This window comes from Meleagris gallopavo, chromosome 11, assembly GCF_000146605.3.
Source record: "Meleagris gallopavo isolate NT-WF06-2002-E0010 breed Aviagen turkey brand Nicholas breeding stock chromosome 11, Turkey_5.1, whole genome shotgun sequence".
Classification (NCBI taxonomy): Eukaryota; Metazoa; Chordata; class Aves; order Galliformes; family Phasianidae; genus Meleagris; species Meleagris gallopavo.
Genome location: NC_015021.2, coordinates 6,112,239 through 6,112,549, shown reverse-complemented (window position 1 = coordinate 6,112,549; position 311 = coordinate 6,112,239).

The window sequence follows — 311 nt, the reverse complement described above, 5'->3', positions numbered from 1 at the left end:
AGGAAATCACGGAATCACAGAATGGCCAGGGTTGGAAGGAACCTCAAGGATCATGAATCTCCAACCCCCCTGCCACATGCAGGGCCACCAACCTCCACATTTAATACCAGACCAGGCTGCCCAGGGCCCCATCCAACCTGGCCTTGAACACTTCCAACACTTCCAAGGACGGCGCACCCACAACCTCTTTGGGCAGCTCTTCCAGCACCTCACCACTCTCTCTGTAAAGAATTTTCCCCTGACATCACAGGAGTTCTGTCCACAAAAGGTCTAGATCCTGAACAAGGGCAGCATTTCTAATTCATAAGCAT